Below are 19,567 nucleotides of genomic sequence, written 5' to 3' on the forward strand. Positions count from 1 at the left end.
CGGACACAATCCCTGTCCCACTAGGGACTCACAGGCTAAGGGGGAGGGAAAACAAGCTACTGAATCCCCATTTTACAGATGAGGAAACTGTAAAACCCAAAGAAGTGATGTGACTTGCCCGAGGTCACACAGAAGGCAAGGGCAGAGCCAGGATTAGAACTCGGGTCTCCTGACTCCCAGGCTATGCTCTTTCCACTCAGCCACGCTGATTCCAGAAACCATTTTGGAGAATCAGCCCATTCTCTGCTACCGTAGAATGCCATATCCGTAACCGTGGCCACTTTTCTTTCTGGCAATTTGACCCTTTCAACCTGAGGAGTGAGAACTGATGTCCAGGCTAAATTTTCTGAACTACTGTGTGAAGCTGCCGTGTGTAGGATTAAGCCAATTCCCTTGGGCCAAGAGGCATACGGTTATAGTGACCTGGCCGAGCTCAGTCAGGCTGCGTTACACACTCTCTACTTCACCCTGATATCTGTCGCCGCTGACCTTTTGCTTGCGACAGCCCTCCCGTTTGAATCATTTCTCCCATTCCACATCTGAGAGATCACTGATCGCCCAGCTTCAAAACCCTTCTGAAAGGTGATCTCCTCCAGGAGCCCTTCCCTGATTCATCTCTCATCTCTCCTCACCTTACTCCCCCCGGCCCCACCCCGTCTCACCACCTCTGCACCGAAGTCCTCACCCCAAATAATTTAGGGACTCATCCCCCCCACACACATTTATGTACATGTCTTAACACCCAGATGCTTCTCCTGCCTTTAATTTATTTTAATGCTCGTCATCTCCGCTAGATTTTAAGCTCCTTGAGGTCAGGGATTATATGATTGATTGATTGATTGATTTATACATTCAGTTCTTCAACCTTTGGGTCATTTTTCAGTTTATTGGCTTATTGGAGCGGCATGGCCTAGTGGATAGAGCACAGGCCTGGGAGTCAGAGGACCTGGGTTCTAATCCCAGTTCCACCACCTGTCTCCTGTGTAACCTTGGGTGAGTCACTTAACTTCTCTCTGCCTCAGTTTCCTCATCTGTCACATGGGGATTAAATCTTACTCCCTCCTACTTCAACTGGGAGTCCCATGTGGTCAGACACTGTGTTCAACCTGATTATCTTGTAGCTAGTCCAATGCTTAATACAGTGCCTGACACATAATGGCTTAACGAATGCCACACTTATTTCTTTACTGTTACGATCCTTTCAATCATTTAACAAACAACTCCACGGTCTTTTAGTCCTAGTGACCACCAGCTGAATCTTGGGAAAGGAAACTGGTATCTATCTACGTACTGTGGATTTCAAATGTGGCTTCAAGGGAATGAGCTCAGTCCCTATGTCCAAGCTACTCTTTGCCCCGAATAAACCGGGAACAGAAAACTCACCACATTATTCCAGCCCCAAGGGTACTTGGCGTTAACCCCTGAAGAATTCCGAGGGCTTCCAATTCCGTCTCCGGCAGGGAACGAGTTGCAGAGGGTTAAAGGGTGACAGAGGATCCGTGTCGGTTTGGGGTGTTTGTTTTGTGTAACCGTTTCCTTGAAGGCAACGTTCGTTCCGGTAATGCCCTCGGCTCCCCAGGATTTCTGCTGGATGGTGCCAGGACCCCTGCTTCAGGCGGGACTGGAGGGAGACTTAGGTAATGATGCCTCCTTAATCTCCTCTGCTAGCTTGCCTTGAACCTTCTGATGTCAGAGGTGCTTGTTTTTCTAGGTTTAAAGGTTAGGCTCTTCAACTCCCAGAGCTGAGAGCTTGCCGTTCCTTCCAAATTTGGTAGGTGGCTTCAAGGGCTGTCCTCGCTTCCGCATGTTAGCAGTGATGCAGTAGACATTCAGATCTGCTCCTGGAGGGGCCTCCGGGCTTACTGAGAGCCTGGTAAATAATAATGATCTCTGTGGAATCTGATAAGCACCTACAAGCACCAAGCACTGTGCTAACTGCTGGGGTAGATACCATACCGTCAGATCAGACCCAATCCCAATCCCTCGTGGGGCTCACAGCCGACGGGGGAACAAGAACGAAGAAGAGAAGCAGTGTGGCCTAGCGGATAGAGCACGGGCCTGATAGTCACAAGAGTCTGGATTCCAGTCCCAGCTCTGCCACTTGTCGACTGTGTGACCTCAGGTAAGTCAGTTTACTTCTCTGGACTTCAGTTACCTCATCTGTATATGGGGGATTAAGACCGTGAGATTGGGTCCAACCTGATTATCTTGTAACTACCCCAGTGCCTGGCACATAGTAAGCGATTAACAAATACCATTTAAAAAAAGTATTGAATTCCCATTTTACAGATGAGGAAAGAGAGGCACAGAGGACTTAAGTGACTTGACAGGGTCACAGAGCTTGCAGAGGTAGGATAAGAACCCAGATGTCCTTTTGTGCTCTTTCCACTAGGCCACGTGGAACCTGCCAGTATTCAAGCTCTAGGGTTTTTGTTCTGTTTTTTGTTTGCCTTTTTTAGTGGTATTTGTTAAACACTTACTATATGCCAGGCACTGTACTAAGCTCAAGGATAGATACAAGCTAATCGGGTTGGACCCAGGCCCTGTCCCACATGGTGCTGACGGTACTAATACCCGTTTTATAGTTGAGTTAACTGAGGCACAGAGAAGTGCAGTGACTTGGCCAGGGTTACGCAGCAGTCAAGGGGCTGAGCCGGGATTAGAACCGAGGTCTTTTGACTCCCAGGCCCGTGCTCTGTCCACTAGGCCATGTTGCTTCTGAGGTTTTGTGCATCTCATAGCACTATATGTTCAGAAAGTGTAAATATTATCGAGCCCAAGCCTTCTAGGGACGGAGAGTAACTTGGGAGGAGCTCTAAGCCCTTCAAACCACGTAGGCACGATTTCACACCCCGCTACCTCGCTGCCTACACTATGCAACCACTGAAGCGATACACCAAGGTCTTGGGGCAAGTTAATGCCCCTCCCAGCATGCTTGACTTCCAACCAGGAAATAACACTCAGCGTTGTATTCAGAGCTCTCTTAGTTTGTAAAGTTAACACAACCAGCGGCGTGTGAGTCTATCCACGCGACGGGTATAATCGAAAAGGCCTTTCCTTGACGAATAGTTGGTTCCACGCAGTGAGCATGCAAGGATTGTTCTGTTGTTTTTTCTCCCAGGCTGATATCACACTCTCAGAACCTGTTCTTGTTTTCCGTTCTGCCTCTTCATCTCCTGGTTTTCTCTAAGTTTCCCTCCTCTCAAGCGGATAACCCCTCTCCTGAAGGCCATACATCAGGCTGGTTTTATTTTTTTAATGGTATTTGTTACGCGCTTATTATATGTTCTAAGCCCTGGGGTAGCTACAAGTTTTACCAGGTTGGACATAGTCCCGGTTCCACACGGGGCTCACAGTCCAAGTAGAAGGGCGTAGGATTGAATCCCCATTATACAGTTGAGGAAACTGAGGCACAGAGAAGTGAAATGACTTGCCGAAAGCGACACGGCAAGCAATTAGCAGAGCCAGGATTAGAACCCAGGTCCTCTGACTCCCAGGCCCGTGCTCTTCCACTAGGCTACACTGCTGCTGTTCTGTCGACGACTATCCGAGGGTCACCCCTACCTACTCCATGCAGTTTGAAATCTTGCTTCTCCATGTCTTGAAAATGTTTGTTCTGCTCTTCCCGATTGCCTGAGTCCCATTTCAATTCAACCTAGAATGGGATCCCCACGTGGGACAGGGACTCTGATCTGATTAACTTGCATCTACCCCAGGGTTTAGGACGGTGCTTGACACATAGTAAGCACTTAATAAGGATCATATTTAAAAAACAACAAAAAGCTGGCTCAGCTATATGGATACCCAAGTGTCATCCATTCTCCTCAACTGGCCCGACCAGTGAAGCTGAGTATTGTCTTGGAGTTGTGAGCTGGGTTTCATGTTGTGTTGTGAGTAGGTTGTGTTCCATACTACTTGGGGAATCAGTGTGGCTTGTGAATGTAGACAGAACAGGGAGGCAGAAGAGAAGAGTCCTAATCTCGGGCTCTGCCCCTTGCCTGCTGTGTGATCTTGTAAACTCACTGTGGGCAGGGAACTGTCTTTCAACTCTTTTATTGTTGTATTGTACCAAGTGTTTAGTTCAGTGTCTGCACACAGTAAGCTCTCCATAAATACAAGGGACTGGTTGATTGCTGTGTGACCTTGGGCAAATCGCTTTGCTTCTCATGCCTCAGTTTCCTGAACTGTAAAATGGGGGTTCAATCTTCCTCCCTCCTACTTAGACTGTGAGCCCCATGTGGAACAGAGACTGCATCCAACCTGATAAACTCTCCTCTACCCTAGCACTTAGAACAACACTCAGCCCATAGTAAGCACTTAAATACCATTTTAAAAAAAGAACTTTCTACAGACTCACTGCTTAATCTGTTTGAAGTTGAATTATGAAACGGGGTAGGTGATTGGGTGCTAGAAAGGAGCCCTGAGCATTTCCACATCCTTTCGGTAAAAGTGACTACTGTGTTTTCGTAAAACTTTGCCCGACTCTTTAATTTTGCTTCCGGCTTTGGCACTGTCATGAGTAACTATGTAAAGTAACCTCAGTGAAAGTTTCCCAAATAGTTTTCTGAGTTCAAGAGAATTAATTATTTTTACAAGGGCAGTACCTTCACCTCGGTCATTCGTGATCTGTCAAAATTTGGTCTCATCTAGAATCTTTGAAAGACTTGATCAAATGGTTCCCTCTGAGAGAGAGAGAAAGTTTGACAGGCCCAAGTATTTCTACCATAATTCAAAATAAAATGGGAAAATAAAGTCGATTGACTGCTTTTTTATTATACTCTTGGGGAGGGAAGTTAGAACTTTACCCAGAACTTCTCTTCAACTCGTCTTTGGTGCAGGCGAATCCTAGCAATCCTTCAAAGAAGGAAATTTGCCTTGGCAAGCGAGCTGGAATGTTTGCTCCCACCATCGTGTGTTGGCAGAGCGCAGGGCTGTGGATGCAAACCTGACAAAATAATTAACTTTGAAAAGGAACTCGTAAATCTGCAGCGTCGCGTCTCCGTGTAATTCAACACTGAGAATTGGAGATGTTTGTTCTCTTCCCAGTGTCGGTTTGGATTGAGGACTTCGAAGACTGGCTTGAGTTCCCCCAAAGCAGCCAGTGAGTGATAGATCGCCAGTGTCACAGTGTTTGATTTGTTTTCTTGGGTGTACTCTCCCAAGTGCTTAGACAGTGCTCTGCATGCAGCAGGGTGGCTAGTGGATAGAGCACGGGCCTGGACGTCAGAAACACCTGCATTCTAATCTCTCCTCTGCCACTTGTCTGCCGTATGACGTCGTTTCACTTCTCTGGTCTTCAGTTACCTCATCTATAAAATGGGGATTAAGACTGTGAGCCCCATGTGGAACATGGACTGTGTCCAACCTGATTAACTTGTATCTATCCCAGAGCTATGTCCAGGGCCTGGCACATAGTAAGCACTTAATGCCAGGAAAAGTAAATGCTCAATAAATACCACTGATTGATTTTTTCACAAAAATGGAGGAATCTCTGCTTAAACAAGTAAATGCAATCTGATTATATTATTGTACTGAATTGTATTCACCAATACCATATTGTATTGTACTCTCCCAAGTGGTTAGTACAGTGCTCTGCACATAATAAGCCTCAATAAATACCACTGTTGTATTATGTGCCTTAAAATTACCTAAATACCTGTTTAGCTTGTGAAATCCAAATACAGCACCATACCAAGCATGTGGGAGACTACAGCAGAGCAGAGTTAATAGACATGTTCACTGCCCAGAAGGAGCTTGCAGTCTAGAGGAGGAGTTTACACCTTGAAGCTTCCCATGGCTGACAAAATAGGAACCTTCCAAAATCTGGAACAGGATTAGCATATCTTAATAAGAGCCATGAGTGACCAGTGGTGGAACAGCAAAGTCGAAGAGATGTAGAAATTTTCCACCTCCTCTGCCGCCTCTGTTTGATCCTTTCCAGTGCAGCCATAAATCAGATATTTCCTGTTCAATAATAATAAATATGACACTATCATATACCAAGTACTGTGCTAAAGTCTGAGGTAGATACAAGATGAGCAGCTCAGCCGCAGTCCTTGTCCCCCACAAGACGTACAATCTAAGAGGTCGAGAAGGCAGATGCCATGTCCCCATTTTACAATTGAGAAAAGAGACAGAAAGGTTAAGTAACCTGTCCAAGGTCACACAGCAGACAAAGTGGAATATCCGGGGCCAGATCGAGCGTCTCCTCGTTCCCCGTCTCCTGCCTTTTCCACTAAGCCATGCTGCCTTCCCCAACCTATCGCATGCCACTCTGCTTTGGGATTCAACAGGAATGTAGAAGGTGGAGTCAGGCTATGGTTCCATTTCACTGGGAAATTCCTCCGGCACAGCAGGCTACGATGAGAGAACCAAATGTCTTTGAGACAGACATTCAGAAACTACTCCCTGCAGATGACTGTGCTCTTGAGACACATATACAAAAAGAAATGCAAATCATTTTGAATCTCTTTGCAGATTCAACCCAAGAAGCCAACAGTTTAAATCAGGAATCCAGAACTTGTGTCACTGAGTTTTGCCAGCTAGGCAGTACGGTGTCTATTTTTTGTGTGTGCTATTTATCAAGTGCTTATTCGGTGCCATGCACTTTACTAAGCGCTGGCTGGAGTAAATCAATCAATCAATAGTATTTATTGAGTGCTTACTATGTTCAGAGTACTGTACTAAGCACTTGGGAGAGTATAGTACTACAGAATTAGCAGACACGTTCTCTGCCTGTAATGAGCTTACAGTCTACGGTCTTGATACAAGCTAATCAAGTGGGACGCAGTCTGTGTCCCACCTGGGGCACACAGTAGTAATCCCCGCTTTACAGATGAGGTAACTGAGGCATAAAGAAGTTAAGTGACTTGCCTAAGGTCACACATCAGACAAGTGGCGGAGCTGGGATTAGTGCCCAGGTCCTTCTGACTCCCAGGTTCATGCCCTCTCCACTAGCCCGAGCTGCTGCTCTAGAAGCGGTCCACCAGCATCCACCCCTACTATTCTCCCCTAGGCACAACATCATCATCAATGGTATTTATTGAACTCTTACTGTGTGCAGAACACTGTACTGTTTGGGAGAGTATAGTAAAACAGAGTTGATACACTCAAAATCCAAATTTCTGCATCTGTGCCTAATTCAACAACGTATTCCGCACTTCAGTTCTAAATATGCTCTGGCTTTACAGTTATACATGGGGATGGACCTTTGTCTTAGCACATGGATTCTGTGAGGTCACAGTAACAAAGCTAAGCAAAAGTGTTATTGGAACCTTGGGATGTTAGTTTGGCTAGAAAAGTGGCTTTTGCATTTCTAACACTGTGACTCGCAGAACCTCTGAGAGTCTTCGGCTCCTGCTCTGACCGCAAGGTGCACAGTTAACGGGACGTGAGCTAAAAACGTTTAAAATTTCACTTTATGCTCAGGTTTGAGGTGATAGGGCATAAAATTGGTGTGTGACGTGTGAACGTATTAAAAGTTCGAAACCCCCTCTCCCCTTAAGATAAACGAATCCGCTTTCTGGGCTGAGTTGTATGCATTTCACATCGACGTCCCAAGACACCCTCCGTTCCTGACTAGAGGATCTAATCTTTCCCAGAATGAGCTGAGCAATGCAGTTCAACAAGAATGAATATCTGTATAATCTCACCACAATGTGAGGTGACCCTGAGACAGGAGACTGACCAGATACACATATGAGTTTTAGGAAGATGCCCTGATGCTCTTTTTTAACACAGCTGCGAGAAGAATGCGACTAAGACGCAATAGTCATTCTGGAGGGTAGCTGGCAAAGGAAACCATGAGGAGAAGAGAATTTACCACATGAGTGTAAGAGAGTCCGCTTCATTGATGCGATCTGAGGGGAATGCCTAATGCTTGGAAGAATCAAACTTGGCAATGAACACACAAAGCTCTTTTCATCAATTCAAACGCCGGCTCTAAGGCTGCAGATGGTCACCTCCAGCCTCGCCTATTCAGTGAGGGGTTTTGTAAAATGGCACTTTGGTGAATACTAATAGATCAAAACAAAGATTTAATAACATAAAGATGTGGTGCTCATTTTTGGATGAGGATACAGGTCAGAGTCTCAGAAAAGGATAAAATGTGTATCTTTTCTGTGGAGGTCTAAAGTCTTTGGAGATTTTCAACCGCAAAAAAATGATGATTTTAATGGGAAGATTATGTTTGGTCGAGGACAATTTACATTTTGAAAGCGACAGACAAAAATGGGGTTCGGATTTTATTAGATGGCCTACTTTGATTACTTCTGGGCAAATGCCATTCTCATAATTGCTATTCACATTCCTTACTTTGGCAATAGGTGCTTCAGGAAAATATAAAATGTGTGCTTTTATATACACACATATGTACGCATGTATATGTATGCATTCATCATGTATTATTTTCCTCCAGCACCCATAATTAAGGAATATTAATTAAAATTATGAAATTTTCAATTCTTTGCAACTCCCTCAAGAACAGACTGAATTAAATCAGGTAAAAGACTTTAGCAAAAGAAGCAAGTTTTATATTGAGGAGAGTATTATAACTTTAAAGTAATAAAGAAATGTTTTCCTGATCTCTCTGTTCTAATCTAAACCTTGGAAATACATGCTTTCCTTGTATTTTAAGTGGTCCTCAGAATGTCTGGGAAATCCAGAACAATGGTTTCTGGTAATTAACTAACTGTATCGAGTTGTACTGCACAGTTTACACAAATAGTTTTAGAAAATGGGAACACAAAGGAGTGATAGGACAGCATTTGTTCTTCGTGCAAACAACTAAAAGAAAAAAAATGCAAGTATAACATAGGGAAGAATCTTTCCCAAAATCCAGAGGGTGAACTAAATTGGTGGAACACGTCTCTGAATTTTGGGATTTTATCACAGAATAGATCTGTGCTGGTATTCACTAGGTTATTTAGAGAACAAACACCATCCATTTGTGGTGATTATTTTAAAAATAAAATCCCCACATCTTGGGTGCCTGGATGGATAAGGAGAGGCAGGAAAGAGTTGGCCTAATGTGGGTGTAGTCTTAGAAAAATCCCTTTAAAATACGGTCACTATACTGTAAAGTCATTGTGGACGTGGAAAGTTTCTGTTGAATTGTACTCTCCCCAGTGTTTAGTACAGTGCTCCGCACACAGTAAGCTCTCAATAAATACCACTGATTGATTAACTGATTGAAATAGACTCTACCTCAAGCCATTACCAGAAACCAATCAGGAGATAAATGATGAGATTTAGTACTGTGTTCTGCATACAGTAAGCACTGAATAAATTTGATTGATTGATTGATTGATATTTTGTCAGGATTGGAGCCTGTGTGAAAAATGCACTTGCAAAGCAATACTGAGTCTTCCTCAAAGACTCAAATCCAAATTGTTATAACAAATAGGTCGGAGGCTGTGAGCCCAGTGTTGGGCAGGAATTGTCTCTATCTGTTGCTGAATTGTACATTCCAAGCGCTTAGTACAGTGCTCTGCACACAGTAAGTGCTCAGTAAATATGATTAATGAATGAATAAATGAATAAGCTCTCTATAAACTGATAAACTATATATAATCAAATCCCCAGGGCAAGATGGCATCCATCTCCTTCAACAAACCTTCTCAGATTAATTTCCCAGCACCCTATGCCATATAAATCCCTCAGCCATGTCCAACATGATTAGCTTTTATCTACCCCAGCGCTTGGAACAGTGCTTGATGCATAGAATAGTGCTGGATACAGAATGCTTGATGCGCTTCTATCCATCTTCAGACCTCTTGAATATATGCCTATCCAATCGTCTATTCAATTCTTGATTTGATTACCACTGACAATATTTAATATATGTCTCTCACATTAGAGTGTAAATTCCCTGTGGGCAGGGAGCTTCTTATTCTGCCCTTCCCAAGGGCTTGTCCAGCGTACTGCACAAAGTGGGTACTCTGAAAGTACCGATTCTGCTATTAGTCCTGCTTCTACTCAGAAGGGCAGTTTTGGAATACCTACTGTTACAAACAGCATCTGTCCGGGAAGACTGGAGGATTGCCAGTGTGATACTCATCCCTGAACAGATTTTTTTTTTTAGTGGTAGTTAAGCACTTACTATGAGCCAGGCACTGTGCTAAGCGCTAGGGTAGATATAAGCTAATCAGGTTGGACACAGTCCCTGTCATTCATTCATTCAATAGTATTTATTGAGCGCTTACTATGTGCGGAGCACTGTACTAAGCACTTGGAATGTACAAATCGGCAACAGATAGAGACAGTCCCTGCCCTTTGACGAGCTCATAGTCTAATCGGGGGAGACGGACAGACAAGAACAATGGCAATAAATAGAATCAAGGGGATCAACATCTCATTAAAACAATAGCAAATAAATAGAATCGAGGCGATGTACATCTCATTAACAAAATAAATAGGGTAATGAAGATATATACAGTTGAGCGGACCAGTACAGTGCTGAGGGGAGGGGGCGGGAGAAGGGGAGGAGCAGAGGGAAAGAGGGGAAAAGAGGGTTTAGCTGTGGAGAGGTGAAGGGGGGGTAGAGGGAGCAGAGGGTAAAGGGGAGCTCAGTCTGGGAAGGCCTCTTGGAGGAGGTGAGCTTTACGGCAGTCGCAGTCTTAAGCCCCATTTTAGAGATGAGGAAACTGAGGCACAGAGAAGTGAAGTGATTTGCTCAAGGTCAGAAAGCAGGGAACCCAGGTCCTTCTGACTCCCAGGCCCATGTTGCTTCTCATGCTGTGTTCTCGTATTCTCCAGCTGTGATCCTGTGAATTACAGACCTTCTGTCCCAAATAATCTGGTAGGCCTTGTATTTATTAAGTGTGTACTTACTAAATACAATGTATTACACTTGCACTTGGATTTGTACCCTTTATTCATCCCACCCTCGTCCCCAAAGCACTTCTGTATATCTCCGGAATATATTTATTTATAGTAATGTCTATCTTCCCCACTGGACTGCAGGCTCCTTGTGAGCAGGGAACATGTCTACCAACTCTGTTGGATGCTTCTCTCCCAAGTGCTTAGTTCAGCGCTTGGCACACAGTAAACCCTCAATAAATAGCATTGATTAATTGAGTGATTAATGTATATAAAGTACTTTACACAGTGGTAGGCAGAAATACAAATTTGAGGCCCCTCCAACTGTCGTTTAGACTGTGAACCTGTCATTGGGCAGGGTCGTCTCTATCTGTTGCCGAATTGTACATTCCAAGCGCTTAGTACAGTGCTCTGCACATAGTAAGCGCTCAATATATATTATTGAATGAATGAATGAATCTTCACCCCTTGTGAATTCAATTATATGTTCAATCATTCATCCCGGTTCCACTGTTTGCAAATACATTACGTCTGTCTCCCTGTTAAAGTATAAACTCCCTGAGCGTAGGGAAAACGTCTTGTGCTTCTGTTGTACTTTCCCAAGTGCTTAGTACAGTGTATTAAACTCAGTGGGTGCTCAGTAAATACCATTACTCCTACTTCTGTATCAGCCAAATTAGTTGAATCAATAATGAAGTTTAGGATCAGTGAGCACTTAGAAAAACACAACCTGTTGTGGGGAAGAGGGAAATCTTGCCTCGCTAATCTGCCAGGGTCCTCTGAAAGGGTCAACAAGTATATGCAGAAAGGGAAAACAGTTGGCATAATATATTTAGGATTTCTAAAGGCCTTTGACAAGGATCCACATCAAAGGCTTTGAAAAATAACTGAATAATCATGCGTCTGGAAGGAATATTCCAACTGGCTAAAAGAGATGGGAAATAAAGGGCAGGGATAAACGGCCACTTTTCGGCAGGGAGAAATGTAAATAGTGGGGTTCCCCAGGGATCAGTGCTAGGACCAGTTTTGTTTGACATCTTCAGAAATAATCTGGAAGAGGGGGCATGCGGTGACATCGCAAAGTTTACAAAGGACACTAAGCTCTGCTGGGTGGTAAAATGCCATGACGATCCCTCTCTTCATGGTAAAATCTCCAGGAAGACCATATGAACTGAGTTCTTGGACCAGCCTGGAGAATCAGATGAGTTTTAATGTGATCAAGTGCAAGTTAATGCATCTGGGAAAAATGCCTCTAATTTTAGCTGCCCGATGATGGGCTCAGAGCAGAGATCTCTGAATGGAGTTTCTGTCCCTCTCCCTTTTTGCCAAACTATCTTACAAATGAGGCTGATCAGAGCACATCACTCCTCTCTTCCAAAGCATCCACTGGTTCTCCCGTTGCTTCTCACGTGAAGCAAATATTTCTAGTCATGTGCTTAATGGGAAGAGCATGAGCCTGGGAGTCAGGGAAACTGAGTTCTAATTTCTGCTGTGCTACTTGTCATCAAGAAGCAGCGTGGCCTAATGGCTAGAGCACGGGCCTGGGAGTCAGAAGGGTCTAGGTTCTAAATCTGGATCAACCACCTCTTAGCTGTGTGACCTTGGGCAAGTCACTTAACTTCTCTGTCCCTAAGTTCCCCCAAGTGGAAAATGGGGATTAATATCCTGAGCCCTACGTGGGACACGGACTGTGTCCGACCTGATTACCTTGTAAATATCCCAGCGCTTAGTATAGTGTCTGGCACATAGTAAGAGCTTAATAAACAGTAAAAAAACCCCACAAAAAACACTGTGGCAAAATCCCTTCCGGGTGCCTCCTCATCTGTGTAACGGCAATTAAATATCCTTTCGTTGTCCTGCTTAGACTGTGAACCCCATGTGGAATAAGATCTGTGGCTGACCTGATTTCCTTGTAACTACCCCAGCGCTTAATACAGTGGTTGTTACATAATAAGAGCTTAACAAATACCACACACTATTATTATTGTAATAGTTATTATTAGTCATTGGCTTCAAAGCTCTCCACCTGCTGGCTTTCTTACTGATCTGCTCTCTTCTGCTAATCTCCAGCTAGTGTTCTTTGCCCTTCCCCGATACATTTCCTGTTCATCTGTTGCTCCCAAGCCTACTGTCCATAAGCCGTGTCTTGTCTTATGCTGTCGAGTCGTCTCTGACCCATAGCGACTCCAAGTACACATCTCTCCCAGAACGTTCCGCTCTCCTTCTGCAACTGTTCTGGTAGTATATCCATAGAGTTTTCTTGGTCAAAATATGGAAGTGGTTTACCACTGCCTTCTCCGCCCCCAACTCTCTCCCTTGCCGCTGCTGCCCAGCACAGGTGAGGTTTGACTTGTAGCAGATTGCCTTCCGCTCTAGCCACTGCCCAAGCTAGAAATGGAGTGGGTACGCCTCTGCTTGACTTTCCCTCCCGTGGCAGAGACTGGTAGAGTACTGGAAACTCTCCAGGTGTGATCCTGAGAGGGGCCATAAGCCCTTACTTGTGCCTTAACCCATCCAGCTCCTGAAACATCCTCACCTTTCAGCTTCACCAAACCATAGCTTTCCCCTCCTTCAAAGACTTTCTAAAAAAAATACTTGTTCCAGTTGACATTCCCCGATTAATCCTCCATCTGCACAGTTGTGTCATCCTATTAGCCACCTCAATATTCATGTGCATTTCTGTTTGTAACTGATTTAATTTACCCAAATATGTCCATTATTAATTTTGATTCTCTTATATCTAGAATATTGAATTTGTGCCTTCACTCCTGCATTAACCATGCAATTAATCAATCAGGGGTATTTATCAAGGCCTCACTGAGTGCTTGGTACTGTACTAAGCGCTTGGGAGAGTATAATAGAACAGAGCTGGTAGACATGTTCCACAAAGAGCTTACAGTTTAGAGGGGGAGGGGGAGACAGACAATAAAATAAGTTACAGATATGTACATAGGTGCTATGGGGCTGAAGGCGGGGTGCATATGAAGTACTTAAAGGGAACAGATCCAACTGCATTAGATTGAGAAGCCGTACGGCCTAGCGGAAAGAGTACAGGCCTGGGAGTCGGAGGGCCAGAGTTCTAATTCTGACTCTGCCGCCTTTCTTGTGGTGTGACTTTAGGTAAGTCATTTAACTTCTCTGTGCCTCAGTTACCCCATCAGTAATATGGGGCCTAAGACTGTGAGCCTCATGTGGGACCTGGACTGTGTCCAACGTGATTAACTTGTACTTACCCCAGCGCTTGGTACAGCACCAGGCACATAGTGAGCGCTTAAGAGGTACCATTAAAAAAAAATTATAAATTCCTCCAGGCCAGCGACTGTGCCTTTTCTTTTGACTGTGTGTTCCCTGAGTGCTCTGCAGTCCAATGTTCTGCAGCGAATAATTGCTTGATCTTGGTGATACCGTTCAGTTGAAATAGGCCAGGAATACTCTAACCTCCATAGTCAATCAGTGGTATTTATTGAGTACTTACTACATGCAGAGCACTCTACTGCCCTTAGGAGAGTACATTGCAAAAGAATTAGTTCACATGTTCCCTGCCCATACATGAGGGAAAGCCAGAGTAATATTTTTTTAGGAGGCTTTGAAGGTGGAGAGGGATGTGATTATGGGGATCTGAGGAGGGAGGAGTAGGAGAAAGGACATGACTGGTGTGTTGGAAATGGGAGAGTTATGCATGATGTAAGATTAGGGAGGAGCCGGGGAGGAGCAAAAAATGTGATTTAGGGTGTAGTTGGAGAAGAGAGTGGAAAAGTAAGGGGAAGACAGCAGGTAGAGAGCCATGAAACCAACAGATGAGAATTTTCCTAGCAAACTGACAATCCATTTCTAGCTTGAGGCGCTTCGATTGCCTCTATAACTAGCCTCCAATGGCTTCTACACATTGGTTGCCCTCATCTATTATCAATCAGTCATTCAGTGGTATTTTTTGAGCACTTACTGTGTGCGGAGCACTGGGGTAAGCGCTTGGGGTAGCAGAGTTAGTAGGTGTGTTCCCTGCCCACCAGGAGCTTATCAAGCTTCACCCCTTCCATTCCAGACCAGCCTGTTTCCTGTAGCCCTGGCTTTCAGTCTTCTCTCTTCCCCCTTGAACCTTCTTTCAGTCAAAACTCCTGTTAAATTCTCGGTACACCCGCCGCTGTTCTTTTCAAGGTCCGACCGAATAACCTCCCCTATTCTCCAGCCAACCAGCATCATCTGTGCCTCGCTCCTCCCCTCTCCAGTCATTCCTGTAATTATTATATCTAGTCACATAATTACGTTCACTGAGTGTTTATCTTGTCTTCACTGTTAGATTTTCTCCTGACTATGCACTCTCCTCAGACTTCCTTCCAACTGATCCTCTTCTCTCCTCCCAAACTAACCTTGGACTGTTCCTCAGTTGTATCTCTTCCATCTCCAAACCATGATTAGAGAAGCAGCATGGCCTAGTGGCAAGATCACAGACTTGGGAGTCAGAGGCTGTGGATTCTGATTCCAGCTCTGCCTCCTGTCTGCTGTGTGACCTTGGGCAAATCACTTAATAATGATAATGTTGGTATTTGTTAAGTGCTTACTATGTGCAGAGCACTGTTCTAAGCGCTGGGGTAGACACAGGGGAATCAGATTGTCCCACGTGAGCTCACAGTCTTAATCCCCATTTTACAGATGAGGTAACTGAGGCACAGAGAAGTTAAGTGACTTGCCACAATCACACAGCTGACAAGTGGCTGAGCTTAACTTCTCTGTGCCTCAGTTACCTCATCTGTAAAATGGGGATTGAGGCTATGAGCCCCATGTGGGAAAGGGACAATGTCCAACTTGATTACCTTGAATCTGTCTCAGTGCTTAGAACGGCACTTGGCACATACTAAACACTTTACAAATACCATAATTATTATTATTATTAAAATGGGGATTAAATCCTCCCCCCACCCCCACTTAGGTTGTAAGCACCATATGGACAGAGATGTTGTCCAACCTGATTATCTTGTATCTACCCCTGAATTTAGTACAGTTTGTGGCACATAGTAAGTGCTTAACAAGCATAATCCACCAAACCGTATTCCTCATTATTTTCAAAGTCTCGTACAAAGTCACCTCTGCAGGAAGCGTTCCTTAACTGATTCCTTTGGGTTCAAATCCCAGCTCTGCCACTTATCAGCTGTGTGACTTTGGACAAGTCACTTAACTTCTCTGTGCTTCAATTACCTCATCTGTAAAATGGAGATTAAGACTGTGAGCCCCACGTAGGAGAACCTGATTACTTTGTATCTACCCCAACACTTAGCACAGTGCTTGGCACATAGTAAATACTTAACAAATGCCATTATTATTAGTAGTAGTAATAATAATAATCATGTCATCTCATCAATCACCTTGAACAGTAAGCACTCAATAAATACATTTTAATGAATGAGTGAATTAACATTAATTACTTATATGAATTTCAATCTGATCTATTTACTTCTCTATTCAATTGCCTACTTCTGTTATCATTTTTTTTCCATGGCCTTACTCTTGCACTTAGGCTGTCAGTCTGTCATCTTGTTCTGCTTGTCTTGCTCATAGACTGTAAATTCTTTGAGGTCCAAGGATCTTGTCTTCTACTAATTTGGGCCCAAGCACTTAATATAGTGCTCAGGACAGGCTTTGGGGATTCAGTAAATACTGATGAAGATGAGGAGGCGGAGGAGGAGAATGAAGGGAATGCGTTCTGCCAAGTCTGTTGTATTGATCTCTCCCAAGTGCTTAGTACAGTACACTGAACATAGTAAGTGCTCAATAAATACGACTGATAATGATGATGAAGGTGAAGGTGATTATAAGCTTCTTGAGGACAGAGACTACATCCATTCTTCAATATATATTTCTGGGTTGGGGGCTAAAGGACACTCAGAAAATCCTCATTCACTCTCTTCACCATTTATTGAAATGTATCCAGCTTGTTAAAAAGCCTGGCTTTGTTTTGGAATGTTCATTGTGTGGTTATCTTTTAGATACAGCTTCGCCCCTATTGCATATTTAAAGAAATGTTTCTATTATTAAATAAGCAATCTATTTTCATTCCTTCATCCAAATAAAAAACAGCTTATCACCATTGCTTCCAACCCAAATACCACTTAGTAAAGCCAATACAAACCCTGTGAACTCATTTCATTTAGATGCAAATATGAAAAGCAAAGCATTTTTCTCAGAGTTTTTTTATTTTTTATTTTTTTTGGCAGTTTATAAAGAAAGTCTTAAAGGATTTCTTACACTTCTTCAAACAACGAAACATTTCCAAAAGGGGAATTTAATAGTTTGACACAGAGGTTGGCTATGTCCTAGACAAATAGGCTCCTTAGACTTAGGCATAATGCACACCTCTAAGACCTCATTTGTTTGTATTATTGGCCTTACTAAATATTAGTTTTGTTCATCTGGTTTACACCATTTATCTTGCCTATGCCAACATTTTGATTTTGTTCTGAAGTATTCCACAACAAGCTGCTGTTATACAATAGTAGCCCCAGAGCTAGCTTTTCCAGTTTACTGAGTATGCTTAGTGTATTTTGTTACTGATAAATCAATAAAACCATATTGTAGTGTATAAATTACCATCTCTGTGAAGCAATTATAAGCAAACTGTAAATGGACACATGGGTCAAAAAAATGGGGTGTTATGATTATGTTGACTCTGAAAACATTTGACTTTCGTAGAATACATCGTTTGCTGTGTAGTAGAAATAAGTTATAGGATTGCATGAATGTTCTTGAATTGCGCTGTGAGCGAACACTGAGATAAGACAAAATATGTGCCGAGCTGGGAATTCATTTTTAGGAACAACTGTTGTGAGGATTTGCACTGCGAATGATGTCGGTGCAATAGATGATTATAGTGATGCTATATTTTCCTGTTACAGTTGGTACATGAGAGATGGAACTGTAGAGCTGAAGGAAAACCTGAAAGATTCCAAACCAACCAGGACAGATGATTTTCTTTAAAATCAATCAACCAATGGTGTTTGTTGAGTGTAGACTGAGGGCAAATCTCTGAACAATGGGCTAGGGAGGGGACAATGGAAATGAGGCAAGAGCATACAATCTAATGAGGAAGACAAGCAAAATTGAGTTACAAATAGTCGAGGGAAGGGGAAGAACAAGGATTTTACAGGAAGTAATACTGATGTATCAGGATGAAGTACCCGAATAAAAACTTGAATATTTCAAATGCATATATGTGCAAGCATCCATGCTGAAGATAGGAGTTAAAAAAGAAAATGACCCTTTCCAGGGATGGTGCTGATAGGTTGGAAAATCAGTAGCAGGGTTTTGAAATCCCTCCAGCTGAGTTCTTCCTGAGTTCTCTCTGCTTCTAAGAGCATTTTCTTTTGGATTTGGTCCACTGTGGGGTTGGAGAGCAACAGATCAGGTCCTGCTCATGGAACTTTACCTATATGAAACAGTAGGTTACCTGCAATTGTCAGAAAAAGGAGGAGCAAAGAGGTTGATAAAGAAGAAGATGGAGAAAATGTGCCTTTCAGGGTAAATTTTAGTTGAATGATTTTTGGAGTACAAATGAGTCACCAAAGATCACCATCCAAAGTAAATGAAAATCATTGTTACTAGTAAGCCCTCAATAAATACCATTGATTTATTCATATATTATACTATGATATTATAGAATGTATTTTATATAATATAATTTATATACTGATAATAGTGGTGTTTGTTAAGCACTTACTATGTGCTAAACACTGGGGTAGATACAAGATAACCAGGTCCCATTTGGGGCTCACAGTAGCATTTAGACTTGTGAACTCCACGTGAGAGAGGAACCGGATCCAACCTGACTGACTCGTTTCTACCCTGGCATTTATAACACTGCTTGACACGTAGAAAGCACTTAACAAATACCATAATGATAATAAGTAGGAGGGAGAACAGGTATTAAATCCCAATTTTGAAGATGAGGGAACCGAGGCAGAGAGAAGTGACTTGCCCAAGATCACACAGCAGACAAGTGATGGAGCCAGGATTAGAACCCAGGCCCTCTGACTCCCAGGCCGTGTTCCTTTTGCTAGGTCACACTGCTTCTCTACTCTTAACCCAGTTAACTCAAAGGAACTGCTCTTTGGATACAAGATAACCAGGGTGGGCTTACCTAGGCCTCACCATCTAAGTAGGAGAGAGAACAGGTATTGAATCTGTTAGAAGAGGTAGGAAAAAACACCTGAACTGAGCTTGTGACAGGTAAAGTACAGATTCATTGGATCTTCTTTAGAAAAAAAAAAATATACAGTAAACCTGGACTCCATTAACGTGATGCTTTCATCTTGACTTTACCCTCTGTTTCATTATGGGATTCACCATTCTTGGATTAATTTCTTAAACCAATTTAAGATGGCATTCTCTGACTGGGTGGTCGGAGAGGCACCTTCGGGAGTCTTGGAGTGAAACAAATCACCAATTAGAAACCTTCTTTCGAGTTCAGTAGGCCAGACCTTGACATTGACTCTCAGCTATAAGCAGTTCTATAAACACTCTCATCTCACCCGCTCCACTAATTCTGAAATGAGAGTGGAAGATGAGAAAGATATGAGAACCAGAGGAGAAGCCGAATGACCTAGTGGAAACAGCACGGCCTGGGAGTCGGAGGACCTGGGTTCTAATCCTGGCTCCACCAATTTCCTGTTGTGTGACCTTGGGCAAGTCACCAGTTTCCTTATCTGAAAAATGGGGATTGAGTACCTATTCTCCCCTCCTACTTAGATTGTGAGTCTTG

General features: G+C 43.3%; 1 protein-coding gene and 1 non-coding gene across 2 annotated transcripts in view; one reads left to right on the plus strand and one right to left on the minus strand.

Annotated features, from left to right (window-relative positions):
* MIPOL1 (mirror-image polydactyly 1) overlaps positions 1–19,567 on the plus strand; it is a 163,002-nt gene that overhangs the window by 131,003 nt on the left and 12,432 nt on the right. The gene's annotated exons all lie outside the window — the stretch shown is intronic.
* LOC114816812 lies at positions 13,167–13,302 on the minus strand. The gene has a single exon (XR_003764619.1). It is a non-coding gene; the product is annotated as a small nucleolar RNA SNORA7 (small nucleolar RNA).

The sequence above is a fragment of the Ornithorhynchus anatinus genome, chromosome 14, assembly GCF_004115215.2.
Source record: "Ornithorhynchus anatinus isolate Pmale09 chromosome 14, mOrnAna1.pri.v4, whole genome shotgun sequence".
NCBI classification, from domain to species: Eukaryota; Metazoa; Chordata; class Mammalia; order Monotremata; family Ornithorhynchidae; genus Ornithorhynchus; species Ornithorhynchus anatinus.